The 27726-nt window shown below is 47.6% G+C and overlaps 1 protein-coding gene and 1 long non-coding RNA gene across 4 annotated transcripts in view; one reads left to right on the forward strand and one right to left on the reverse strand.

The window, feature by feature from the left end:
- Positions 1-13493, reverse strand: part of LOC128345448 (uncharacterized) — a 31403-nt gene extending 17910 nt beyond the window's left edge. The window contains exons 1-4 of one of the 2 annotated variants that reach the window (XR_008316479.1): positions 13221-13493; positions 10818-10977; positions 5968-6092; positions 4154-4259 (exon numbers count right to left, since the gene is read on the reverse strand). This is a non-coding gene — a long non-coding RNA (uncharacterized LOC128345448). Of the gene's footprint in view, positions 1-4153; positions 4260-5967; positions 6093-10817; positions 10978-13220 lie in introns of those variants that run through there. The other variant, XR_008316478.1, reaches the window with a different exon arrangement.
- Positions 1-27726, forward strand: part of LOC128345446 (dynamin-2-like) — a 283195-nt gene that overhangs the window by 160418 nt on the left and 95051 nt on the right. The gene's annotated exons all lie outside the window — the stretch shown is intronic.

Raw genomic sequence — 27726 nt, forward strand, 5'->3', positions numbered from 1 at the left:
CGTTCGGAGTGTTCCGTTTGGAATGTGCCGTTCGGAATGTTTGGTCTACAATGTTCCATGCAGAATGTTCGGAAAGTTCAGTTCGGAGTGTTCCGTTTTGAAAGTTCCGTTCGGAGTGTTCCGTTTGGAAAGTTCCATTCGGAGTGTTCCATTCTGAGTGTTCCATTTGGAATGTTCCATTCTGAGTGTTCCGTTTGGAAAGTTACGTTCGGAGTCTTCCGTTTGGAAAGTTACGTTCGGAGTGTTCCATTTGGAAAGTTCCATTCAGAATGTGTGGTTCGGAATGATCCGTTCCGAGTGTTCCATTTGAAAAGTTCCATTTTGAATGTTCCATTTTAAAAGTTCAGTTTGGAATGTTCCATTTGGAATGTTCGGTCCGGAGTGTTAGGTCCTGAATGTTCTTTTCGGAGTGTTGCGTTCCGAAAATTCCGTTAGGAGTGTTCAGATTGGAATGTTCCATTCAGAATGTTCGGTCCACAATGTTCCATTCAGAATGTTTGGTTCGGGATGTTCGGTTCGGAATGTTCATTTGAAAAGTTCCACTTGGAATGTTACATCAGGAGTGTTAGCTCCGGAATGTTTCGTTCGGAGTGTTCCGTATGGAATTCTCCATTCTGAGTGTTCCGTATGGAATTCTCCATTCTGAGTGTTCCGTATGGAATTCTCCATTCTGAGTGTTCCGTATGGAATTCTCCATTCTGAGTGTTCCGTATGGAATTCTCCATTCTGAGTGTTCCGTATGGAATTCTCCATTCTGAGTGTTCCGTTTGGAAATTTCCGTTTGGAAATTTCCATTGAGAGTGTTCCGTTTGGAATGTGCCGTTCGCAGTGTTCCGTTTGGAATGTGCCGTTCGCAGTGTTCCGTTTGGAATGTGCCGTTCGCAGTGTTCCGTTTGGAATGTGCCGTTCGCAGTGTTCCGTTTGGAATGTGCCGTTCGCAGTGTTCCGTTTGGAATGTGCCGTTCGCAGTGTTCCGTTTGGAATGTGCCGTTCGCAGTGTTCCGTTTGGAATGTGCCGTTCGCAGTGTTCCGTTTGGAATGTGCCGTTCGCAGTGTTCCGTTTGGAATGTGCCGTTCGCAGTGTTCCGTTTGGAATGTGCCGTTCGCAGTGTTCCGTTTGGAATGTGCCGTTCGCAGTGTTCCGTTTGGAATGTGCCGTTCGCAGTGTTCCGTTTGGAATGTGCCGTTCGCAGTGGTCCGTTTGGAATGTGCCGTTCGCAGTGTTCCGTTTGGAATGTGCCGTTCGCAGTGTTCCGTTTGGAATGTGCCGTTCGCAGTGTTCCGTTTGGAATGTTCCTTTCGGAATGTTTGGTCTACAATGTTCCATGCAGAATGTTCGGAAAGTTCCGTTCGGAGTGTTCCGTTTGGAAAGTTCCGTTCGGAGTGTTCCGTTTGGAAAGTTCCATTCGGAGTGTTCCGTTTGGAGTGTTCCATTTGGAATGTCCCATTCATAGTGTTCCGTTTGGAAAGTTCCGTTCGGAGTGTTCCGTTCGGAGTGTTCCATTTGGAAAGTTCCTTTCAGAGTGTTCCGTTTCGAAAATTCCATTCAGAATGTTTGGTTCGGAATGATCCATTTGGAGTGTTCCATTTGAAAAGTTCCATTTGGAATGTTCCATTTGGAATGTTCCATTTTAAAAGTTCCGTTTGGAATGTTCCATATGGAATGTTAGGTCCGGAGTGTTAGGTCCTGAATGTTGTGTTCGGAGTGTTGCGTTCGGAAAATTCCTTTAGGAGTGTTCTGATTGGAATGTTCCATTCAGAATGTTCGGTCCACAATGTCCCATTCAGAATGTTTGGTTCGGGATGTTCCATTCGGAATGTTCAATTTCAAAAGTTCCATTTGGAATGTTCGGTCCGGAGTGTTAGCTCCGGAATGTTCCGTTAGGAGTGTTCCGTATGGAATGTTCCATTCTGAGTGTTCCGTATGGAATGTTCCGTTTGGAAAGTTCCATTGAGAGTGTTCCATTTGGAAAGTTCCGTTCGGAGTGTTCCGTTTGGAAAGTTCCGTTCGGAGTGTTCCGTTGGGAAAGTTCCGTTCGGAGTGTTCCTTTTGTAGTGTTCCATTTGGAATGTTCCATTCAGAGTGTTCCGTTTGGAAAGTTCCGTTCGGAGTGTTCCATTTGGAAAATTCCATTCAGAATGTTTGGTTCGGAATGATCCATTTGGAGTGTTCCATTTGAAAAGTTCCATTTGGAATGATCCATTTGGAATGTTCCATTTTAAAAGTTCCGTTTGGAATGTTCCATATGGAATGTTCGGTCCGGAGTGTTAGGTCCTGAATGTTGTCTTCGGAGTGTTGCGTTCGGAAAATTCCGTTAGGAGTGTTCAGATTGGAATGTTCCATTCAGAATGTTCGGTCCACAATGTTCCATTCAGAATGTTTGGCTCGGGATGTTCCAGTCGGAATGTTCATTTTCAAAAGTTCCGTTCGGAGTGTTCCGTTCGGAGTGTTCCGTTCAGAGTGTTCCGTTCAGAGTGTTCCGTTCGGAGTGTTCCGTTCGGAGTGTTCCGTTCGGAGTGTTCCGTTCGGAGTGTTCCGTTCGGAGTGTTCCGTTCGGAGTGTTCCGTTCGGAGTGTTCCGTTCGGAGTGTTCCGTTCGGAGTGTTCCGTTCGGAGTGTTCCGTTCGGAGTGTTCCGTTCGGAGTGTTCCGTTCGGAGTGTTCCGTTCGGAGTGTTCCGTTCGGAGTGTTCCGTTCGGAGTGTTCCGTTCGGAGTGTTCCGTTCGGAGTGTTCCGTTCGGAGTGTTCCGTTCGGAGTGTTCCGTTCGGAGTGTTCCGTTCGGAGTGTTCCGTTCGGAGTGTTCCGTTCGGAGTGTTCCGTTCGGAGTGTTCCGTTCGGAGTGTTCCGTTCGGAGTGTTCCGTTCGGAGTGTTCCGTTCGGAGTGTTCCGTTCGGAGTGTTCCGTTCGGAGTGTTCCGTTCGGAGTGTTCCGTTCGGAGTGTTCCGTTCGGAGTGTTCCGTTCGGAGTGTTCCGTTCGGAGTGTTCCGTTCGGAGTGTTCCGTTCGGAGTGTTCCGTTCGGAGTGTTCCGTTCGGAGTGTTCCGTTCGGAGTGTTCCGTTCGGAGTGTTCCGTTCGGAGTGTTCCGTTCGGAGTGTTCCGTTCGGAGTGTTCCGTTTGGAGTGTTCCGTTCGGAGTGTTCCGTTTGGAGTGTTCCGTTCGGAGTGTTCCGTTTGGAGTGTTCCGTTCGGAGTGTTCCGTTTGGAGTGTTCCGTTCGGAGTGTTCCGTTTGGAAAGTTCCGTTCGGAGTGTTCCGTTTGGAAAGTTCCGTTCGGAGTGTTCAGATTAGAATGTTCCGTTCGGAGTGTTCCGTTTGGAAAGTTCCGTTCGGAGTGTTCCGTTTGGAAAGTTCCGTTCGGAGTGTTCCGTTTGGAAAGTTCCGTTCGGAGTGTTCCGTTTGGAAAGTTCCGTTCGGAGTGTTCCGTTTGGAAAGTTCCGTTCGGAGTGTTCCGTTTGGAGTGTTCCGTTCAGAATGTTTGGTTCGGAATGATCCATTCGGAGTGTTCCATTTGAAAAGTTCCATTTGGAATGTTCCATTTGGAAAGTTCGGTCCGGAGTGTTAGGTCCTCAATGTTCTGTTCGGAGTGTTGCGTTTGGAAAATTCCGTAAGGAGTGTTCTGATTGGAATGTTCCATTCAGAATGTTTGGTCCACAATGTTCCATTCAGAATGATCGGCTCGGGATGTTCGGTTTGGAATATTCCATTCGGAATGTTCCGTTCGGAGTGTTCCGTTCGGAGTGTTCCGTTCGGAGTGTTCCGTTCGGAGTGTTCCGTTCGGAGTGTTCCGTTCGGAGTGTTCCGTTCGGAGTGTTCCGTTCGGAGTGTTCCGTTCGGAGTGTTCCGTTCGGAGTGTTCCGTTCGGAGTGTTCCGTTCGGAGTGTTCCGTTCGGAGTGTTCCGTTCGGAGTGTTCCGTTCGGAGTGTTCCGTTTGGAAAGTTCAATTCAGAGTGTTCCGTTTGGAAAGTTCAATTCAGAGTGTTCCGTTTGGAAAGGAGGAGGAGGAAGGAACGCCAAGCCTCGTGGGGTCCGGCAGGAGGAAGGAACGCCAAGCCTCGTGGGGTCCTGCAGGAGGAAGGAACGCCAAGCCTCGTGGGGTCCGGCAGGAGGAAGGAATGCCAAGCTGCGTGGGGTCCGGCAGGAGGAAGGAACGCCAAGCCGCGTGGGGTCCAGCAGGAGGAAGGAACGCCAAGCCGCGTGGGGTCCGGCAGGAGGAAGGAACGCCAAGCCTCGTGGGGTCCGGCAGGAGGAAGGAACGCCAAGCCTCGTGGGGTCCGGCAGGAGGAAGGAACGAACGGGCGGACGGCCCTCCAGGAATGGGTGGCAGTTTAATATATGTTAAACATTTGCTTACCTAAAATAGCAGGATTCTGAATTTACGTCGTGACCCTGAGTTTTAACATCAAATCATTTGGGGTAATAGCATCTTAAATTCAGATCAATGTGTTACTTTAATGGCCTTCCCTTACTGGCCCTTAGTTTCAACCTTCCTTTTTTCATGTTGATTTCTTTATCCAGCCCCCTTATACAAGCTGTTGCCCAAACCCTGATGCTTTCTTTCACGATGCTTTTCACCATGGATTTGCATCAGGGGACCATATTTGTTATCACAGTGTTGGATTACAACTCCCACCATACTACAACTTCTACCATCCCCAGCCACCATTTTTGATGGGGGTGATAATCTGTAGTCTCAACACAGCAGCTGGGGATGATGCGAGTTCTAGTCCAACAGCAGCTGCTGAGCTACAGGTGGGTCATCCCTAGCTTCTTGGCTAATTGCTGTGAATAGCTATCCCTCCCCACCCCTCTAGTGCTTCAAGTGGCAGCTATTGCAAGGAAGCAGAAGCAAGATGAAAGTGTCATGTCTGTGGAAGCAGATCTCTATGGAAATATCACTTGAGCACGTCTTGGGAGAAACCAAGAGGTAGTAGAGGGATCCGATGGGCTGTACACAACCCTGCATTGTTTTAATCTAACTTCTGACTTTTCAGGGCTCTTACAAGGACCCTTCCAGTCCAAACATGCATGATTCCCTTTTGATCAACAAGACATGCAATACTCCTGCAAGGTTTTGTAGCTGAGGATGATGGGAATTCTAGTAACAAAACATCTGGGGACCCAATTTTAAGAACCCTTGGCTTCTGGAATTTATATCTGCCCTTACTGCCGGGACCTCCCAATATGCAATTCTTCTATCCTCACAGTAGTCCTGTAAAGTAGGTCAGGCTGAAGAGAATGACTGGAAATAGAAGTTGGACTACAACTCCCATCAAACCTGACTGTTAAGAACCTAACAGCACTGCTGGATCAGACCCAAGGCCTATCTAATCCAGCATGCTGTTCCCCCATAGGGGCTCACTGGATGCCTCTGGGAAGCCAACAGACAAGAGATTCTCAAACTTGGTCCCAGATGTTGTTGGGCTGCAACTCCCATCAAGGGAAGGGATTCAATCAGAAAAATAAATCCATGCATCACTGGTCCCTCTTTACCAATTATTGACATTAAAAAAGTGTTCACAAGTATATGTGCGAGTGTACCTCTATACTATCTATATCTGTACTTGGGATGGTTGTGTGTGCCTCTGCAGACTTCTCTCCCCGTGGGAAATTATTCTCAAGGCTTAGCTTAAATCTGCTTCCTCATAACTGCAGTCAACTTGGGGGGCAAATAGAATCAGTCTGGGTGTCGGGGGGCGGACTTGCAGATCCCTTGCAGACTCAATGTGACGATCACAGCAGAATCATGGCATTTTAGAGTGGGAAGGCTCCTTGGAGATCATCGTTCTCTGGCTTCTGTCTGAAAACCATCAGCAAAGAAGAGCCCAGGACTCCATGAGGTGACCTCAGCAACCCTTCTCCCATTTGGGAAAGCATTCCTACTGCCTAGCCTAAACCTGCATTCTCCTATTGGCAGCGTTCAGTGCTGCCCTCAGCAGCAACAGAGAGGAAATACGCTCCTTTTTCAACACCTTGGATATCTGTGGACTGCTGTCTTTTCCTATGTAGCTCTCTGACAGTCTGGCCTCTGGAGGTGGTAGGAGTCAGACTTACCTCTCCATCTTCGGGGAAGACAAATTCAAGAGGTTCTTCAACACTGTGAAATAGAGAAAGATTTCTTATGCTTTGCTAATCTCTTAGGAGCTACTCAATGGCACAGCAGGGAAATGCCATGACTGCCAGAGGTTGCCGGTTCAAATCCCTGGTGGCATGTTTCCCAGACTATGGGGAACACCTATATGGGGCAGCAGCAGCAGGAAGGTGCTGAAAGGCATCATCTCGTACTGCATGGGAGATGGTAATGGTAAACCACTCCTGGTCACTAGGAGTCGATACCGACTCGACGGCACAGTTTACCTTTACCTTTGATCTCTTCGGATTTGCTACAATCTCCATATACACAGAGGAGTGCTAGACAAGGCAGGGGAGTTTTATGAAAGCAAGTAGTTTTAAGAAAATAAAGTTTAGCAATTAGCTACTTAACTTGACTCAATTAGCAGCTACCCCAGCTAACTGAGCAAAGAGACACCTTTTAAAGTGCTGATGCTCTGATATTTATATACCGATGGCATTTGTAAGGTAAAGTGTGCCATCAAGTCAGTTTTGACTCCTGGCGCCCACAGAGCCCTGTGGTTTTCTTTGGGTTTACCACTGCAGGGGGCAAGCAACAGGCCCCATCCAACCCCAGCACAGCATCCCTCCAGTGGCTGTTGCTGGCGTCTGTCTTAGGTTTCTTTTTCGATTGTGAGCCCTTTGGGGACAGGGATCCATCTTTATTTTTATTTCTCTGTGTAAATCGCTTGGGGAACTTCTGTTGAAAAGCAGTATATGAATATCCATCGTCATTTTGTGAGGCTTGATGTTTAGCAGATTTGAGACTGCTTTTGTATGCTTTCTTTATCTGAAAATAGATTGGTGGGAGTGTTCTGAGCCCGATCTATACTGTCTGTAAATACTCTTCAATTGTTTACATAGTGTTCTACAGCATGAGTCAAACCAATGATTAGTTGCTCTCTTACAATGAGCATATGAAGATTGTAACTTGCTCAGACATGAAAACTTTTGTATAAGAGCATCTTCTAATACTCTGCATATCAATCAGGCTGCACTCTAACGAGCAGTGGAAAAACCTGAATTGCGTGTGAACTGCTCCCCAATAACTTGTAGGGACTTCAGGATAAATCTGGCCAACATGTGAATGCAGCACCTCCATTCCAGAGGTGGTGTGTGTTAAAGGGCTTTAAAAGCCCCATGTGAAAAACCTCCTGGAATCAAACTTTACTGAATTGGTTCAGAATTCTGAGAAAACAAACATAGGCTCACCCTGCATGGTTGAAAGTCTCCTTTGCTAATCTGCAGTGAGGGGGCCATTTTAATAATTAGTGTTTCTAGGCATTAAAAGTAGCATCCATATATAGTACTCAATGTATATCACTATATACTGTGAAGTGTGCATGTGTGTATTCAGTGAAGTGTATTTCCAGGCAGCATACTTATTTTGAAATATCAGACTTAAATCCTTGGGGGCCTGGGATGTGTGGAGGCCCTGGACTTTGAGGGGCTGGGGGCCCATTTTAAAATCTCATCTCTGGGCCCATTCCAACCTTGCTATGCCCCTGGTGGTCACTACACATGGGTTTCTGCACAACACCTGCACAGAAGAAACTTCCATGTAGAAAATGTGTCTCTTGTAAATTGACCCTGAATTTTCCATCCATGACTGGGATATCTGAGGGTTAGAGTCAATAATAAAAGAACAGCACACTGCTTGTGACAGGAAGGGGCAAATGACAATGATTTCTTAGTCTGGCAGGGGCTGGTTTTGGCCCTGCCAGAACTTGGCTGTCTGCTCCTGTTGCAAATGCAAATTCCTCTGTCTAGTGTGGCAAACTAATGTATCCTCCTCCCTCCTGGTGCCAAAGTAAGCACTAGTGTGGTGAATGCACATATACCCCATCCTGAGCCAACAGTCATCACAAGACAAAGGCTGGCAGGAATCATTCACTGGTTTATAGACACACCACCACCACCACCACCACCACCACCACCACCACCTTCTTCTTCCCCTATTTTGCTAGTGGCTATTTGGGCAGGTGATCCTCTAGGACAAAGTCACGGCTTTGTTTTTTGTTTTTTAAAAGCATGAGATGAGACAGAAAATGAAACTTGGAATCCTCACATAACTCCTGACTGTTGTTCTAAGTCTTTTACAGAGATGGCTCATGTTTTCAGGTTTTGATCAACAACCATCTCTAGATGGTACAGTGTTCTACTCTAGATGGTACAGTGTTCCTTTTAACAGGCATTTCCAGATATTGTTGACTACAAGTCCCATCATCCCTGTTTGGACAGGAGTGCAATTTCAGTGCTTGCCCTAGGCACTATTTCCCCTAGATATGCCCCTAGTTCTCGGCCCCTGATTGTCTTGGTTGCCCTCTTCTGCACCTTTTCCAGTTCGACAATGTCCTTCTTAAAATACGGTGACCAGAACTGTGCGCAGTACTCCAAATCTGGCCACACCATAGATTTATATAAGGGCATTATAATACTAACATTTTTATTTTCCGTCCCCTTCCTTATGGTCCCTAGCACAGAATTGGCCTTTTTTCACAGCTGTCGCACACTGAGGACACTTTCAATGAGCTGTCTACCACGACCTCAAGCTCTCTCTCCTGGTCAGCCACCGACAGCTCAGACCCCATCAGTGTATATGTCAAGTTGGGGTTTTTAAAATACCAATATGCATCACTTTATACTTGCTTACATTGAACCACATTTGACATTTTGTCGCCCACTCACCCAGTTTGGAGAGATCCTTTTGGAGCTCTTCACAATCTGTTTTGCATTTCACTACACTAAATCGTTGAGTGTCATCTGAAAATTTGGCCACTTAGCTGCTTACCCCAATTTCTAGATCATTTATGAACAAGTTGAATAACACTGGTCCCAGTACAGATCTCTGGGGGACCCCACTTCACACTTCCCTCCATTGTGAAAACTGCCCATTTATTCCTGCCTTCTGTTACCAAACCACATATGAACCTGTTCTCATTCAGCAAGGCCTATTCTTCTATTTGTTTAACCATTTTGTCCTTAAGTATGCTTTCCATCAATTTACCTGGCACAGAAGTTAAGCTAAGCAGCCTGTAGTTTCAGAGCCTGATTGTAGGGAGAAATTACGTATTTTTGCTAGGACCAAAGACTCTCTTTATACCTTGAATCTCAAGACAGGATAACTACTCAATGGGTGGGGTGTATTTGAACATAGAAGGACTGTATTTCAGGATCTCTATGGAACTCCTAATGCCCTCTCCTCCCTCCAATAAAGCAAGCCACAAAGGGAGGGGCTGATTTGGATGACGTTTGTAGTGTGCAGGAGGGGTATAATGCTTCCCCCCATTCCATAGCCCTAATGCTAATTGCTACCAGAATTTGTTAGCTGTTGAAGGGGAAATGCCCATAAGCTTTCCTTTCCGTGATGAATACGGAGATCTAAGCTGGTAATTGGCACAAGAGCTGAAGACTGGATCCCCATCCCTTTGCACCCTGGCCCCTATTCAAATCCACACATCCTGCAGCTACAGAGAGGTGGGCTGGTCATGTGGTAGCAAGCATGACTTGTCCCCTTAGCTAAGCAGGGTCCACCCTGGTTGCATATGAATGGGAAACTTGATGTGTGACCACTGCAAGATATTCCCCTCAGGGGATGAAGCTGCTCTGGGAAGAGCAGAAGGTTTCAAGTTCCCTCCCTGGCTTCTCCAAGATAGGGCTGAGAGAGATTCCTGCCTGCAACCTTGGAGAAGCCACTGCCAGTCTGTGTAGACAATAGTGAGAGAGATGGATCTATGGTCTGACTCAGTATATGGCAGCTTCTTCTGTTCCTACATTAAAAAAAGAAAAGAAAATGATGCTGGGAGTTCTAGTCACTATTGCACTGTTTTGCTAAAATGGAAATAAAAGTGGGGAAATAATGAAGACACTGGCTAAATAAGAGACAATCGAGCACTAATCATCCACCATGATGACTAGACGAGCAACAAAATTGGCTGAACTACCAGAAGTCCACAGCAACAACTACAATGTCAAATATTTCTATATCACTTTTCAACAAGAGCAACAAGGGTTTTAAAGGAACCCTTGCTAACTTGGCAAGGAGGCACCTTTTACCGTGGTGATTCTCTTTATTTAGCAGGGGGAGAGTAACAGGCCCTATTCACCCCCCGCACAGTACTTCCAGTGACTGTTGCTGGTGTGTGTCTTATGTTTCTTTTTAGAATGTGAGCCCTTTGGGGACAGGGAGCCATCTTATTTGTTTGTTATTTCTCTTTGTAAACCGCCCTGAGCCATTTTTGGAAGGGCGGTATATAAATTGAATTATTATTATTATTATTACAACAGCAACATAGAAAAAAGGGAAAAGATGGTTGACTTTCCCCAAAGGGCTCAAAATCTTTAAAAAATCTTAACACAACAACAATATATGGCTTGTTGACAGAATAGTCTGAATCTAGGTTTAATGTGGGTTAGCAGCATTAGTGTGATTGCATGAACCCATGTCAAGGTGGGAATCTCAGGTCATGAACCACCTTGGTATGGGTTCACACAATTCAGAGACACAAATAGCACCTACTTTCTATAAGACAGACCCAGCTTCTTCCCAAAGCCCTCTCTGTAACTAGGAGAGCTACTAGGGCATGCTGACCAGGAGTCTGGATGACTCATCTGGAAGTCCCTGCTTTGGATCTGGCCTCAGAAGACTTCAGGCAAACCCCAATGCCTCAATTTTCCCATCTGTGATATGGAACCAACAAGACTCACCTACCTTACAGGACTGTAGTATGGATCAGGAGACACAGCTATCAGGATCCTCCATTGCTTGCTTTGCCTTCATTCTTTTCCGATTCCCACTCCTTCTCCTGGGCACTTTTACTTTGGCACAGGCCCAGCTCAGGAAAGGCTGCTAGACCGAGTGGAGATCAGGCCTAAAAAGAGGACAGGAAGACAGTTTGGACAAGGACCAGAGAACTCCTGCAGAAAGGAATAACAGGAAAAGACAAAGGCCCCAGGAGATAAGCCAGCAGAGCCTGGATGCTGGACAGACAGAGACTCAGACATTAGAAAACACAGCTAAACATGCTCTTGTAGCAAGGGCCATCTAGACTCAGCAGGGCTTAACTAGGGGCCTGCAGGTCTCCACGCTGTAGCTGGTCTCTTCAGCCCTTATTGGGTGCAGCTGGTTCAGGCTCTACTGTTGCTCTTGAGAAGACCCCTTCCTCACAAGTCGGTCTCTCCTGAGGGAGATGCTATGCTCCCAGTTGGGTGCTTCTTTTCCATTACTGCAGATCAGCCTGGGCCCAGCAGCATTGTCACTCTTGGGGATCTGACAGGGATGGTGGTGCCTCTCTGCTGGCCATATGTTGTCCTTGCCCCCCAAGTGAATCCTTCTGTTGGGGGACAGGTCTCTCAGAGGGAGCAGAGATGTGGGGAGATCCCCAAAGGTTGATGGCTTGGGTTCCTCCATGATGTGACCCAAGGGTGTCTTATCCAAAGCCCTTTTGGGGATTGCATCAGGTTTCTCCTTATCGGCAAAGCCCTCAGAGTCTATGCCAAGGTTCCCCTTTAAGACGTCTAGTTTTGGAATCCTATCTGGTGCTCCTCTGAGTTTATTCAAGTCAGCTTGCCTGAAATCCAAGGTGCACGTCTGGTTTCCTTGAAATGTCTCCTCCCCTTGATTTTGTGGATTCTAAGATGGCACAGCCACTTTCTCCCAGGGTTACCCCCCCTTCTGCTGCATCAACCAGTGCTCTTGCCCAGCACATTTTCCACAGTCTTCATAAAGTGCACTCCCTCCAGGAGTCCTCCATGCAGGTCGCCTGGACATTGGTTCGAGAATCCAGACCTTTCATCTTGATTATGCCCTCATCACAGTCAGCTGTTTCCTTGCAGGATCCTGCATTCTCTTTGTGCAGCTTGACCTTCCTCCAGGTAGACAGAGGAAAAGACATAGGAACATAGAACATAGGAAACTGCCATATACTGAGTCAGACCATTGTTCTATCTAGCTCAGTAATGTCTTCACAGACTGGCAGTGGCTTCTGCAAGGTTGCAGGCAGGAAGCTCTCTCAGCCCTTTCTTGGAGAAGCCAGGGAGGGAACGTGAAACCTTCTGCTCTTCCTAGAGCAGCTTCATCCCCTGAGGGGAATATCTTGCAGTGCTCACCCTTCTAGTCTCTCATTCAGATGCAACCAGGGCAGACCCTGCTTAGCTATGGGGACAAGTCATGCTTGCCTCCACAAGACCAGCTCTCCTCTTGTGCCCCCAAATCTTTCACGGTCCTGCTTTGGTATCTCTTTTTCTTTTGACATAAAGAAAAATCAGATACATCCAGATGCGTAAGCACTCAACCCACAGTTCCCGGGTCTGAATGACGTGAAGAGGTGTGTCTGAACAAGACCAGACTCCTCCCTCTCATGCAGGGAGGAGGGACCATGTGATCTCGTCACTCTTTCCAGTCACACTCACGATCCACAATTAGTACAAAGGTTGAGATGCCGTTTTTAACTAAAAAGAGTTAACATTGCAAAAGGAATGAGAAGAGAGTTCCCTGTCCCAGAGGGGCTCACGGTCCAAGCAGCAGCTCAAGAGAGACGCCAGCAGTAGCCTCAGAAGGATGCTATGCTGAGTTGATTAGGGGGCAGTTGCTCCCTGCCCCCCCCCACCCCGAAATATAAGCGAGACACCACTTTAAAAAATGTTTTGCTCAGTTAGCAGGGAGGGAAGCCAAACTGTGTGTCACAAGAAGGCCCGAAGATGTTTCCGTGTCCCAAAAGGAACTGCGACTTCGTCCAAAGGTCCCTCATGGCCCAGGGAGCAGGGCCGTTTCCCAAACTGTGTGGCACAAGAGGAGGACCCCCCCCCCCCGCATTGGCTCCCTGTTCCCAAGGGCCAAATGATTGGAAAAGAGACACAAGGGAGGCCCTGGAAAGGGCGCTGTGCAGTGCTGAAGAGGGACAACTGCTCTCCCCCTGCTCAAAAGAAGAGTCTCTACTTTAAAAAGTGCCTCTCTTGGCCCAGTGGACCAAGGTCTAGCTAACAGCCGGATAAAGGAAATTCTACAGAAACCCCCTACATCTCCTCCAAAGGGAACAGAGGAAAGCCAGGGCTGCCCTTGAAACTCCTCGCCACTTGATGAAACTCTTCCCAGCACAGAAGAGAAGCCCCTTACCCTCCATCATGATCTCTATCCTGCACCTGGCACGATGCTGAAGGCGCCCAGGAGGGAAAGGCCTGCTGGTGTCCTTGAAGCCCTTAACTGCAGCATCTGGAGATCAACCTTTCTGCTAACCCCGACAGAGGAAAGCAGAGGCGAGAAGGATGCAGCTCCTCTCCCAGCTCCTCTCTCTCACTCAGTGATGGGAACGGCTCCAGCAATGGCAGAAATCAACCCCTTTTGCTCCCACCACAAACTTCTGAGCAGCTGACAGTTGAGAGAAGGCAGTTGGTAATATCACAGAGAGTGATGTCACCAAGAGCAAACAGGGTTCCAAAAAAATCAGTGAGGCACAGTTATAGACCGTTTCTCAAAAGAACTGACCACCCACAGGTTTAAAATAGAAATAAAAATATGTGTTATTGAATTCAAAAGAGAGGCTTGACTTGTATCTAAAGAAACACACATGACATTTCCACATGACACAGATCACGCAAGATGTTTCACGTGTCTGGCCACTAATACAGCATTACTGTCTAAAGTCCGATTCAGACATTATGCGGTACGAGTGTACAGATGTCTGTACACCTGTACACTTGTTTGTGTGAATGGCTGTGCCTGTGTTTATTTTAAAAGTGAACCTGGATATAGGCCAGGATATAGGCCAGAGAACAATTTGTTATGGGGCAGCTAACAAATAAAGTTTGTTATTATTATTATTGTTAGTAGTAATAGTAGTAGTATTTCCTTCAAATCTGTTCTCTATTATGGTACAGATAGGAAGTGTGCTTCTGTACTGCACTCAGCATAACATGTGAATGACTGTCCTGTGTACAGATCTTTACCTGTGTACATTGTACACTCGTCGTATGAGTGTTGAACATAACATGTGAATGGGCCTTAAGTGTATGTGCTTAACTGACTAGATGCTTATTATTAGAGGAGATGGGGAAAGAAAGCAAGGGATGTTTGGGTTAAGTGGGGGGACATGAAAGTAAGAAGAGCTGGTGAGGACCACTCGGTGGGAAAGGAAGGTGCATAGGAAGGATCACGTCAATAGCTCACGTCCTTTCCATGTCTCATATGGATGAAGGTGGGGGGACAAAGGAGATGGGGGTCTCCTTCCTTCAGGGGAAGGGAGCAAATATTCACCCAAAGAGCTTATGTAACACCAAGGCGGAATTGGGCTGAATGTCAGTATCCACCCTAACTTACACCCGGAAGCATCCTTGGATAAGCACACCGACATTGCCACTGAGGGGCCCTCAGATGTGGAGAACCCCTACACAATCCCCAACAGGGCTTGAGATGAGACATCCTTGCGTCATGTCATGCAGGAATCCAAACCATCAGCCTTCCGGGATCTCCCCACATTCTGTGAATCCCCTGACAGACCCCACCCCCATCCCACCCCTTCTCAGGGGGCAAGGGCACATCCTGGCATGGCCAACAGAGAGCTGCCACCATCCCTACTGCAGCCCCAAGAGCAACCAGCAGCCCCGCCACCACTGAAAAGGGCCGTGAGCAGGGCTGGTGAGCATGGTGGCCGGTGAGCATCATGGCAGCACGGTGTGAGATCACTTGGAGCTCTGCCTTAGTGACTCTTCCCACTGCAGGGCATGGGTCAGCAGGGCAAAGGACCCAGAGTGACTTGGGCGATGATGATGCAGCAGCTCTGTGGGCCAGTTGCAGTGGGCTGCACACTGCCTTCCAGTCCCTCACTGTGCACTGGTGGGGGCAGGAGAGATGGGGAGCCTCTGGCGCTGGTGGCGTGGACACCTCTTCCCGTGCAGCATGACCCTGGGGGGCTGTGCTGCATGTGGAGGCAATGGACACAGACCACACGTCAGATGAGCTGCCAGCAGCCACGTCCCAGTAGGTGGATTCTAGGGTTCCTGGGGAGCCAGCCCTCCAGCAAGGCTTCCTGGTCACTGACAATGCAGCCGACACAGCCAGGGCTGCTACGCATGGTCAACTGGTGCACTTCTGTGGTGTTGTGCACACTTTCCACCGGGCCGTGCAGGATGCGCTTGGCCTCCAGGAGGGAAAGGCCAGGTGCAATGGGGGCTCCCACCACACAGGCCCTGCTGGGGCTCATAGCCAGCCTCAATGTACACCCTGGGACACCCCCTGGTTCCGGACCTTTGCTGCTCTCTTGGAAGTGCCACAAGGCTGAGGACTGCAGTGGCTCTTGGGTGCATCGGCATGGCAAACCTCTTGGTTGCATTGGCATGGCATGTCCCATCCGGTCTATTTGAAGGGGAAAACTGTCACCCTTGACCAGCTGCCCAGGTGGAGACACTACCTGGTGCAATGTGTTAGGCAAGCCAAGGGGAAGAGGCTGGGTTGCAACCAGGAGGAGTGGGCTGGCGCCCCTAGAGGAGGCGGCTGGGTCGCAACCAGGAGCAAATTCCAACCATAATTGGGGTTGGAAGTTGCCTATTCTGGAAGGACGGGGGAAATTCCCCTTCAGATACAAATGCCTGCCTCCGATTCAAATATTTGAAGTGAGCATTAGGAGCTCCCAGGGCCCATATTTCTGAAGGAAAGATGAACTGCAGCAACACCTCTAGATGAAAAGCATCTTTTGGTTGTGACAACCCTGCTTTGACTGAACTCCCATATTTTGTTTGCATCTTGATGACAACCCTGCTTTGACTGAACTCCCATATTTTGTTTGCATCTTGATGACAGTTTGAAGCAGCAGACAATCTGAATGGAATCTGTTAAATCTTTCAGACGCACAGATAATCCAGGTACTTGCTTAATTTTTATTCAATGCACAGCTTTTATTTTTATAGACAAAATCCACGTACTTTTCTCCAGCAAACATTGATTGACAAAATCTCATTCATCTCATTCATATACCAGTCATTTGGAACACGGTCTTTAACATGGATAACATGGAATAAATAGTTAGTAGCTCAAGTTTCTCTTCTTTGGAGTAAAGACCTGGTAAACTTCTCCAAAAACATGCTAATGATACTTTCTTTTATGCTCATGTTCCACTACATTTGTGCTGGCTTCCTGTTTTTAAAAAGAGAAAAAACTCATTATCTCAAAGAAAATGTTTAATTTTTCCTTCTTTATTTCTCATATTGATAGCCTGCTCTTCCTCTAAGGACTTCAGTGCAGAATACAGGGTTATTTCACTTTATCCTCACAACAATGCTGCAAGAGAAATTAGACTGAGAGGAAGAGAAATTGACCAGGGCCCTTTCCAGAGTACACACTACAAAAGTGGCATTACTGTCTGTTAAGTGTGCTTCCGTACTGTCTGTGTTTCGACATTGCAAACCCTGTGCTGTCAGAAAGGTGTCATCTGGAAAGCTCCCAGGGCATTTTCCAGATTACCCGCTGAACAGCGGTAGTTGACTTCAGCTTGGCAAAATCGTCTTGAAATCGTAAATAGCGGTTGTTGCGCAAAACCAACACCCGGGGAGCAGTCTTTTCTAGCTTGCATGAAACTTTTGCATTGGGAAAATACAGCTTTCTATTTACAAGGTGGTAGCGCTGTATTGCAAAGAGAACACCTGAAAGAAGGCTTTGGAAATGTGGACGGCGCCTTGCTGACAGCGCAGGGACTGCGATGTAGAAACCCAGGCAGTGCGGAAGGACAATTAATAGACATGGAGTGACCCTGTTGTAGTGTCCAGTCTGGAAAGCATCCGGGAGGCTTTTTAGACAGCAGGCCTTACCACGAGGCTTTCCTGCAAGTTTGGGGCGTAACGGATATGCCGATGGAAGAAGAGGAGTTTTTAACCCTAGACATAAAACGGGCTAGGTTCCAATATGGAGGAAAACCCCTGAATGGTGTGTGAAGTGCTCTCTGAAATATTTCAGGCACTTTGGGTTAATCGGGCCGATATGTGGCCGCACACTAACCCTCCCAAAGTGAAGATGCTCCCGGAAAAAGCTCTTGCTGAAGGTGACTCAGCAAGCAACTTGATAGAGCAGCAACTTAAACCAGGTCGATTTGATCCAGGTTAATCTCACTCTTGCCACTATACTGCTGAGGATTCTTGTTCATCCATATCGGTTAACCTTTCATGTATATAATTTCAAACTGTCCTGTGAAGTATTACAGCTGATTCTTCAAAGATGGTTTTAAATTTAAATACAGAGTAAAAACCATCACCATATGCAGTCAGGGTGCAGTGCACTAAGCTGCAGAAGCCTAGAGATGTCTGTATACTCGTACCACATGTGTCTGTGTGAATGGCTCTGTGCCCACATTCATTTAAAAAGTGAACCTGGGTACAGGCCCCTCCAATGTATACTACAGATAGGAACATACTGCTGTACCTATGTGCAACATAACATTTGATAGCTGTCCCCGTACAGAGTTGTGACTGCCCTGTGCACCCTGTGCACTCATTGTGCAAGTGCTGAACATAACATGTGAATGGGTCTGATGTCAGAATATGAACGCAGAATGAAGGGTTTTAGTGGATCAGTCCATGAATTATTCACAATCAACAATACTAAATATAACATGGCAGTTATCAAAAAGATAAAATACAATTAAACCCTAGACATTTCACTAGAAATAAGATACCTTACTTTGGAATGTATCGTCATGAACAGTAATAAGAAAGTCTGTGGCTATCTCTCTGCATGAATTTAAGAAGCTTTGACTCTAATTTGAACTCTCTTTGGATACGGTGGACTGTGTTTTAGATACGCTTTGTCCTTTCCACACTGAAGAACTATTTCCTTGTGGATGTTGGTGGGATTGGACTTGAAATATACTTTGTTAATAAAGTATGGGATTCAATCTTATTTTTATGTTTTTTGTCAATTTATTTCTAGTGTTTAATTGTGTATGTTTTATGTTTTTAATAACTGTTTTTATAAAGTATAATTTGTCATAAAAGTGCCAATTGATATGTATTTAATCCCCACTGGTATGTTTCCCAGGCTATGGGAAACATCTGTCTCAGGCAGCAGTGATATAGGAAGATGCTGAAAGGCATAATCTCGTAGTGAGCAAGAGGTGGCAATGGTAAACCCCTCCTGTATTCTACCAAAGACCACCTCAGGGCTCTGTGGTCGCCAGGAGCTGGCATCGACCCGATGGCATACATTACATTTATGTATGTTTTAGGGGCGTAATTGGCTTCTCTGTGGATCGTTGCTTCATTTTCTGAATCTAGCTAACTCCGTTTGTGCTTTTTGTAAATATATGGCAGTGGAAGGAGTATTTCCTGCATGCCCAATAGTAGAATGCAGTCGTTCAGGAATGTCGGCCCAGTAATGCAATGAAATGAAGATGCAGAGACAGTCACAAGCTTTGCAGGCTCGCACGCATAGCTGGCTCAAAATTCACCAGATACTTTAAAATTGCTTCCCTTGTAAACACAAAATAATCTCAGTGTGTTGAATAGATTTCTCTTGGACTGGAATGAAAGCGGAAATATGATGAATTATAGATAGAAAGAAAGGATGACATATTAAGTGGGGTAGTCATATATTTCTGGTAGTAGAATATTGAGACCTATATTGTTTCAATTGTGTAATGCTTTCTATTGTTTTCTGTTTCACAATAATGTAACACATGAAATTAATCAAGCTGACATACACAGCAAGAAATCACCAGTGCTGTTGGGAATTCCCTCTGGAAGGAGAAACCCTTATTCATGAGAGCAGAGTGCACAGAGGCACAACACAGCGGAATTTGGTTAGGCTGAGAGTAAAATAACTTGGAGCCAGTTCATAGTCTAAATGGCTCAAGACTAAAATCGTCCTCACTGTTATTCCGTGGCAGCAGCCACTTAATGGAGGGGTTTTTTCCCTACCCCTCAAGTTTACTCTCAGGGGAAAGAGGGCTGCTTCCCCCCACCGTCCTTTCCAACAGGCCGCAGCCCCTGGTGGGGCCCCTTATCTTGATCCCTGCCTCAACCCCTGTGGCTATGCTGATCCTCTAGGTCTCAGCTTCACCTTTGACCATGACTCAGTGCTAGACCCATCTAGCAACCGCCCTTCTATTAAAGAGGAGGAAGTACTGCACCTATTTGGGTTGCTTAGCTTACTATGCTAATTCTTAGGAGGCAACCAATAGGATTTACCAGATGAATCCTAAGCATGGCTAGCACTTGAATGAGGAGGAAGTACCCTCAGCTAATAGCTGGGGAGAGGAGGCTGTCTCTTGACAGCAAAGGCGAATATCTCCCCTTTGCCTAGCAGAGTTTGCCCTGGTTTGCCTTAGCCAACTCTCTTCCCTCCCCTAAAGGGGAGGTAGATTACTGTCAATGGGAGGACTGCAACATGCAGAAGGTCCCAGGCTCAGCCACTGACAGCATCCCCCAGTCAATTCTGGAGAATTATTTGGCTCAATATAAGGTTGCTTCCTATTTATCCCCTCTTCTGAAACGTGGGTGAGCTGGTGTGATGCAGACATGAATATCTGCCAGCAAGGTGGACTTTGGGCAGGACGCCAACATGGGAGGACCTGAATGACCTCGACCTGGGGTTGGCGACCCTCTCCCCAAACAAGGGTTGCTGGCGTTTGGGTGAAGCCTCTGCCCCATCACCCACACCACAGGTGACCTGGCGCATAACAGATGCTGTGAGGAGAACCTAGTTGGCATCAATCTGGGGTTGGCAGCCCCCTCCCCAAACATTGGGAGCTGGCGTTTGGGCAAAGCCTCCGGCCTCTCACCCACGCCACAGGTGACCTTGGCGCACGACAGCTCCTGGTTGCAGAACCTTGGTTGGCCTCGACCTGGGGTTGGCAACCCCCTCCCCAAGCACGGGGAGCTGGCATTTGGGTGAAGCCTCTGGCCCCTCACCCATGCCACAAGTGACCTGGCGCATAACATATCCCGCGAGGACCAGAGGCGTCTGCTCAATGAGCATCTTGATGCGCTACTGTGCTCAGCGGTCAATGAGCGGGAAGCCAGGCTGCACCTACAACGTGGACCCATGTGCCAGATGGGCCACAGAGGCTACCAGACAGAGACAACAGCATGAGGCGGTAAGTCCGGATCCTCGACAGGTGAGTGGTGCGTGTGGAGATCAATCTACTCCAGCAGCCTCCGATCCCTCCACCAGCCACACCGTGGAGATTATCATGATTTCATCTCCCATAATGCAGCCCTCTAATGCTGAGCTGCCTGTTCCTGTGCTGCAACCTCTGTGGGAGAAGAGCATTGTATTTATTTGGTGGTCCCCCCTCCCATCTCCTAGATGCCTGCCATCCTGGTTAGTCCCTCTATGACTAAGCGAGATAATTTAGATACAGGCCGATTGCAGTGATTCACTGCAACAGCTGGGAGGCCTGAGGATGCACGTGGCTGGTGGGTCAGCAGTGGGGCGTGGGGCTCGATTCTCTCTGGCTCCTGAGTCCACCCACTCTGGACCACAAAGAAAGGAGAGGTCTAAGTGGTTCCTCCCTAGGACTCCCCCGACCTTGCGGGTCCCTTGACGCCGAAATTGATGATGATAAAATTAATAAAGCAGCTTTTCCACTTCTTCACGAGGTGTTACCACCACCTCGCAGAGGACATGGACGCACTCGACTCTCCTTAGCCGCAGGGTATCCTGGACGGCCTCACCCCGGTAGGTTGTCGTCCAAGGCTGATGGCACAACTCCGACAGAAAAGGGCACAGCTAATATAGGGGCCCCGCTCTAAGGCGACCATGGTTCGCCGGACTGGTACCCCTCTCTGTCACGGCCTCAATGCCTCTGCTGCAACGGCCGGACTTTCTGACCCAAGGGCTGTTGCTTCAGCCAGACTGGGCATGGCTCTACTACATGCCTGGAGTTAACCGCACGCAGTTAGCGAAGAGAGGGCTATTCCAGGACGGTGCAAGACACAATCTGGGCCACTAGGCGCCAAAGCACCAATAGGAATTACCAGATGATTTGGGCCGTCTTCCTCAGAAAGGCCACCTTAGATGGGCTAGGCATAAAAAGTTGAGATATGCTTGGCCAAAGTCCCCCCAAGACACGACTTTCCCTTCCTGCAGGCAGGCCTGGGCCAGGCTCTGGGACCCATTACTCTGAAATAACAGGTCTCAGTCTTAGCTTCGGTCCTGAGCCTGAGGAGAACAGGGAGTATTCAACTCCACCTCCACCTCTCTTGTTTTTTCGAGGAGCTACCAATATCGCTCTTCCACTGATTCATCTCCTTCCTTCATGGAGCCTCAAAGAGGTACTGAATGCCCTCACATGGGCCCCTTTGAACCAATTTCATCTATCCCGCTAAAGTATCTATCCGACAAGGTCCTCTCCTAGCGATGATCACTCTGGCACACAGAGTATCGGAATCGGGGGGCGCTCTCGGTTCAAAGGGAGCTCTGCGTCTTCCAGCCAGATGTGCTGGTCCCTAAGATGTAGGGTCCTTTGACCCTACCTTGGTCAAAATAAATAATTAAATATATTAACAAACTCAGTCTTCCAAGCCCATACATTCGCTTGTACGCAGTTGGCATTCCCTGGAGGGTTGCAGGGCCTGACACACCTACATTCAAAGGACCTAAGGCGGTCCGAGGCCCTCCGCTTGCCCCTCCACGTGACTTCACAGGGCTCTAAGGCGCCTAAGATGACCTTAGATCGTTGGACGAGGGCATGCGTCAACACAGCCTAACAAGCCCCGTCAACCCAGCTTCCATGGGGCATCATAGCACACTCTACCACAGGGCAGCCACCTCGGCGGCTTTCACAGCACAGGCGCTGCTAGGGGAAATATGCCGGGCATCCACATGGCCCGCCATTTCTCCCTTTCTCAAGCACTACAAAATTGGGGGACGGGTGCTCCAGCAAGTGGTACAGAACTGATCCACTTCCCCACTCCCCATGGTAACTTATAACTGCTCTGGTAAGTCCCTTTGTGAGCCGTGACCTCCTACTTCGAGGGAGAAAGAAACATTGGACCTACCGCGAAGGGTTCTTTCTCCTCTGAAGTAGGAGGTCACGCGGCCCACCCGTGGATCAGGGACTAGTGTGGTGTCAGGCCATGCCTCTCTGCGCCAACCTTTGGGACTAATTGTTCTGATGCTAACCTTGGAACAACCTCCGTTTCTACCTTGATTAATATCTCAGGGCATCCGTCCTCTATCCTACTCCCTTTGAGTGCTAACCTCTAGTTCCACAACACTGTGGAGTTCTGCAGCCCAATCATGAAATGCAACAGTCGGAACTAGGGAATCACACCTGAGCATGCTGGGAGAAGGCGGACAGACTTCAGCTACTTGAAAAACACCTGAGATTTCCTGTCTATCGGGAGCAAGGAGTGGAAGTCAACCCTTTGTGAGCCATGACCTCCTACTTCAGAGGAGAAAGAACCCTTCACGGTAGCTCCAATGTTTCTATTTCCTCTTCCATTCTCTGCCTCTTCCCATTTGGGCACTGTCTTTTCCCCTCACATTTGGGGGCTGGCTTTTTCTATACCTGGAACCTTGGTCTCATGCTCAACAGCGACCCAGCTGCCAGGCTCAGTGAAGAGGGCAGAGCCCAGCCGTCATGCCTAGCAGCAACCTCAGCCGCAGGGCTCAGTGGAGGAGGAGGTCGATGACCCAAGAGAAGGAAGTGGGTAACTGCTCCACCCATATATATTGCCCCCCCCCCAAAGACACACACACAGAGACAGGAATCAAACATTTGAGATTTTAATGTGAAGTACCCCCCCCCCCCCCACACACACACACAAATTAGACTTAAGTGCAAGGCTGCCACAAGAAGTTATTACAAACAGAGAGGGAATTTGATAATAAAGCAAATAATGTGCACCAAGCACCCAGTCCTAACAGGACTCTAGCAATAGCCCTGCTCAAAAGATGCCAGAACAAGGATGTAAAGGTAAAGTGGACCATCCAGTCTTTGTTAGAATACAGGAGGGGTTTACCATTGCCTCCTCCCAGACACTATGAGACGATGCCTTTCAGCACCTTCCTATATGGCTGCTGCCCCAAATAGGTGTTTCCCATAGTCTGGGAAACACAGTGGTGTAACTATAGGGGGGCAGGGGGGCATGTGCCCCCGGCGCCACCCCGCCGGGTCACGTAGGGGGCGCCAAAAAGTGGCTCCCCCCACCACCCCCCCGGATCGCCCGCCGAGTGTGGCGGCGGGCATGCGGGCGGCAATTCGGCAGCGGGTCGCCCGCGGAGTAGTGACAGTGGCGGCTGGTGTGGTGGCTGGCCTGGCGGCGATGGGATGGCCAGGCCTCCTCCTCAGTGTATGTAGCGGGCGCGGCCGAGCGGCGGTGCGGAGTGCAGGCAGCGACGCCGAGCCTGCCTTCTGGCCTGGTGTCGCTTCTGCGCAGGCGTGCCTGGTGTGCCTGCACAGTTGGGATGCCGACGTCTGCGATGTTGGGATGCCAGCGTCGGCGTCCCAACTGCGCAGGCGCACATGCGCAGAAGCGACGCCGGACCAGAAGGCAAGCTCGGCGTTGCCGCCTGTACTCCGCTTGGCCGCTTGGCCGCGCCCGCTACATACCCTGAGGAGGCCATCCCATCGTCGCCAGGCCAGCCACCACACCACCCACCGCCGCACTCGGCGCGGCGGGCAAGCCGCCGCCACCACCACTCCGCGGGTGACATGCCGCTGCGGCCCGCCACATCGACGCCACTGCCGTCGATCTGCTGCCTGGGCCGCGCCGGCATCGGCCTAGGTATGTGGGGGCCGGGGGGCAACGCGGGGGGGGCCCCCATTTCAGGGCGCTTGCCCTGGGCGCCGTTTCCCCCCGATACGCCACTGGGGAAACACACCAGCTGGGATTCGAACCAGCAACCTCTGGCTTGCTAATCAAGTCATTTCCAAGCTGTGCCATTAGGTGCATGTACTGGTGATTAATTGCTTCACTAGCAATTAATTAATGCTTTCATTTGGGCCTTCCTGAGTCAGCCTGAGCGGGATCTAAAATGAACTGGGCTGACATCAAAAGACATGTGACAGTGGGCACACACCTTAGAGCAGGCCTGCTCAACTTAGGCCCCCCCAGCTGTTTTTGGACTACAGCTCCCATAATCCTCAACCACGGTGGCCAATAGCCAGGGATTATGGGAGTTGTAGGCCAACAGCTTCAGGAGGGCCAAAGTTGAGCAGCCCTGCCTTAGAGGGAACACTGGCTGTGGGCCCTATGGGCCTGGATCTTTTAATTATCTAGCAGTGCCCCTACTTCTCTCCAGTACTCACTCTGCATATTTGTCAATAATCTCAATATTCCAAAGACACCACCATAAGCCTGCATTGCTGCTCCAGAGAAAGCCAGAATTTGGGTAGCACTGTCCCTGGAATATCTCACCACTTGGAGAAGTGGGGAGTGCATGTAATAGAAGATCCACTTTTGAAAAGATAACTTGGCTGTTATCGTTATGTGCACTTCTTTGAGTGGCAGAGCTCATAGATGGGGCTGGGGAGGAGAAGAAACAGAAATCTTGGCATCTCTGCAGACTTACAACTTTGTTAGCCACAGGCCTGCAGAGATGCAAATGGAATTTGGTGGATGAACATTTCTGTTGGCTCCATCACAGCTGGATGGACGCACTGCATATTTTGGGCCTTCTTTGCTCAAGATGCTCTTCACACCAGTTGTGTCATTATTTATTAGTTATTCTTCCCCTCACGGAAATGTTGCTTTTCAGAAACAGTTCAAAACTGCCGCTTCTGCAGAAATGATTGCAGGAGATGAATGAGTAAAAGATCATTTTTCAGATAAAATCAATTTAGTAGCCTAGGCAATGTGGCCTTTCAAATAATATTTTGACACAGGTCTTGTACCTTGTGTAAATAAAAAAACCCACACGATTCTAATCTGCATCCTAGGCAAACTAATGCATTGCTATATTATTTTTGAGAAGCAGAATAACGAAAGGTAGTCTAAAACATAGGTATCCTTAGGATTTCCCCCCAATTTTTTTTTTAAAAAAACAACCAATTTTAATCTCTTTTAAGAGACTGGTATAATCAAGTGTATATCAATAAACATGACAGGTGTACATTCAACGGTCAAATGGATGAAATCAATATTTGTCAAGTTTTGAAGGGGAAAGCAAACATTGTGATGCTACAAGCAGCACACATCAAAAATATGTAGAAAGACTTCCAAGAAAAGAAAAAGCTAGAACAAGTATCGATGGGTTTTCTGCCATTTCCAAGGATATACACGATCCTAGTCTGTATTCCAGGCAAACAGATATATTATTTTGAGAAGCAGAATAATTCAGTCAAAGGTAGCCTAAAACATTAGGTATGCTTAAGATTGTTTTCAATCAAAGTCCCCGCCCCCCCAATTATTTATAAATATTTTCATATTTTAATTTTATTTTTAATATTGTATTTTATTGTATTTTACAGTCTGCAGACAGATATGTATTTCTGAAATAAATATTTGAGTCAGGGAAAATTATATTGGGAGCACTTTATGCCTAAACACAGAATTCAAAATCCAATTAAAAGACAGAGCTGGTTCAGATGAACCTCAGTCCAGCAGCACCCCTTCTACATGTGATAAGACTGGAGCCTTGTCACGAATGTAGCCACCTCTAGGTCATTCAAGGATATACAGACATGTTCTCCACATCCTTTACTCAGGTGTAAATGGTGATCATCTGAATGTTTAAACAGGGTTTTGCAGCGTGTGTGGAGGGGTGATATGGAAGAGTACGTGCTTTAGAATCCAAGGGAAAGTGTGGTATGCAAGGACAAGGCAGTCAAGTGGAATCAGGAATATTGAATGAACGAGAGATGATTCGCTTATCCCATGCACAGCATTTGCACCCTAGGATTTTATTGTCCCAGAGTGCAGAGGGGCAGTTAGGATGAGGGATGCGCACGGAACTGTGGCGGGGCTGTTCAAAGGCAGCAGGGGTGCCGCTTTAAGAGTGGGGGAGGGTGCCCTTACCCTTCCTGCCACTTCCCCCCGCCGGCGTCCTTTGTTTAGAAAGCTAATCGAGGCGGCAGCATACCTCCCTGCCACCCCGTTGGCCGGATATGGCTGGAAGTCCCTGACCCTCCTGCACACGTGGGCGTGTGTGCATGCTGGTGCGTGCAGGCACATCAGGGATGTCTGGCCAATGGGGGCAATGGGGTGGCAGGGAGATGCGCTGCTGCCCCGATGAGCTTTCTAAGCAAACTGCTCCGGCAGGAGGAAGTGGCGGGAGGGGTAAGTGTACCCTTCCCCACTCTTAAAGTGGCACCCCTGCAGCCTTTGAACTGTTACCTGTGAATCTAAGGATAGATATGGTCTGGACAGCTAAGGCTATTACACCATGTATGAAAAGAATGGATATTTTGCCTAGGACTTTTTCAGACCATAATCCAATTTGTTTTACATGGAAGAAGAAAGGAATGATTTCATTTCGTTGGAGATTGAATGAATACCTCTTGAAAAAATCAGATGTTGTGGAGAAAGCCAAAAAGAAGTTAAAGGATTATTTTGAATTGAATTTAAATCAAGGAATGGACAATAAAATAATCTGGGATGCAAGTAAAGTGGTTATGAGAGGTTTTTCAAAACAGCAAAATGCATATTTTAAAAAGCAAAGAGGATTGAAAAAAGAGACACTATTGATGCAGATCTCCAAAAAAGAAAGGGAACTATTATGGTCCAAAGATAAGAAGACAGTTACTCAAGCTATCAAAATGTTACAACAACAACTTTCTATGTTAGTAGCAAATGAACTTGCACGGAATTTGAAGCATGTTAAGCAAAGGACATTTGAGTTCGCAAACAAACCAGGCAAGTTGTTAGCTTGGAAAATTAGATCTGCGGGGGGGGGGATAGTACATATCCAAAATACTTACAAAAAATGGGCTCTCTTATGATGGAAAGGAAATAAGAGCTGAATTTTACAAATATTATTCAGAACTATACAAAGGTAAAATAGTTGAAGACCAAAAAATTGAGCAGTTCCTTAGGACCAAAAATATTCCAAAACTCTCTAAGGAACAAATAGAAATTAGGAATGCTCCGATAACAATCATGGAAATAAGAGAAGCAATAAATTAAAGTAAGCCCAACAAGGCCCCAGGTCCTGATGGATTGTCAGCTTTGTACTACAAGTCATTTAAAGATCAAATTTTACAGCCTTTTCAATGGACTATGAATGATATTTTACAAAAAAGGATTATGCTGGATTCGTGGAAGTATGCAAATATTGCAGTAATCCCCAAACCAGATCAAGACTTAACGTTAGTCAAAAATTATAGACCAATCTCACTTTTAAATAATGATTACAAACTTTTTGCTGCCATTCTGGCAAGAAGAATGAAGGTTATATTAAGACATTTTATTCATGAAGATCAAGCTGGCTTCTTGCCAAAGAGACAATTGAGAGATATTGTGAGAACAGTCCTGAATGTATTGGAGTATTATGAAAAACATAATGATAAACAGATGGCGATGATTTTTCTGGATGCAGAGAAAGCTTTGGATAATGTTTCGTGGCAATTTATGTGGAGATTATTAGATGCAATGGGTGTTGGCAGTAACTTTATTAGGGCAATTAAGACAATTTATTCGGAGCAGTATGCTAAGATTATTGTAAATGGGGAATTATCAGACAACTGTGAAATACA

This window comes from Hemicordylus capensis, chromosome 2 (assembly GCF_027244095.1).
Source record: "Hemicordylus capensis ecotype Gifberg chromosome 2, rHemCap1.1.pri, whole genome shotgun sequence".
NCBI lineage: Eukaryota > Metazoa > Chordata > Lepidosauria > Squamata > Cordylidae > Hemicordylus > Hemicordylus capensis.